Below are 1,192 nucleotides of genomic sequence, written 5' to 3'. Positions count from 1 at the left end.
GCATGATGGCGCCACCACCAGGTCACTCAGGTTAGAGAAGCGGCGGCGCGGCAGAGGAAGGTCACACCAAACCATCTCAAACAATCAACCAGTAAATTGCTTGGAAGTGAAACTGGGAGCTGTGGTGAGGACTGATTGGTTTGTTTCCACTCCAAACGAAGGTCATTACCCTGTCACAGACGGAGCGTTAGGGTCCAGTCAAAGGCCGGAGGATCCTGGGAGCTTTGGGAGGAGGTCTGGAGCGTCCTGGGAGGTTTTACTGGGAGAACTGGTTTCTGACCCTGAGCTCCATCAACCAACAGGAACCAGGTCCTGAAAACTTTAACTTCTTCTAATGTCATTCAAACTGATGGAAACTTTTTACTGAACTGCATCACAGACTCAGGAAGTCTCACTAAACTGAAAACTTTTCAAAATAAAATCTATGGGTTTAAAAGTTCTGAGTTTGATGAAAATATAAAAATATTAATTCTGTTGAGTTTTTACCATTTAAAACAGTTTAACTCAGTTTTACAGTGAATATCAGGTGAGATGATCAGATGTGATCTATAATCCGATTCCTGATGTTTCATCCTGTCATTAATCTGTGGAACCAAAAATCAGTAAATTATAATGAAGTGACGACTTAATAAATTAATTTTATGGTGATTTTTATCTTTACCATAAAACAAACGGCTGGAAAACAGAAAATATATTTTAACATTCAATATAAAGAGCATCTGATGGGTCTCAGTTCAAACTGGAACTGTTAATCCAGAACCGGGTTCTGACCCGGATTCTGACCCAGAACCGAGTTCTGAACCAGAACCAGATTCTGACATGGAACCGGATTCTGACCCAGAACCTGCAGCTGAAACACTGAGCATCGTTGACCTCTGACCTCCAGGAGGAGGAAGCTTGGATTGATGGAGCAACAATCAACCAGAGACAGAAACATGGATGAGAGACAAACCAGGACGGGTCAGAGAGGACACTGGTTCTGACTGGGTTTATTGGGAATGTTAGTGTGGAGATGGACGGACAGCGAGACAAAGCAAGGGACAAAAAGACATGATGCAAATAAAACAACTGAAAATACAGAGACGAGCAACCATCCACTCACACCGAGGGACACGAGGGACAGAGTGGGACACTGTTGGACAGAGTGGGACACTGTTGGACAGAGTGGGACACTGTTGGACAGAGTGGGACA

The sequence above is a fragment of the Poecilia formosa genome, unplaced genomic scaffold (genome assembly GCF_000485575.1).
Source record: "Poecilia formosa unplaced genomic scaffold, Poecilia_formosa-5.1.2 Scaffold422, whole genome shotgun sequence".
NCBI classification, from domain to species: Eukaryota; Metazoa; Chordata; class Actinopteri; order Cyprinodontiformes; family Poeciliidae; genus Poecilia; species Poecilia formosa.
This window is presented reverse-complemented; position numbering follows the sequence as displayed.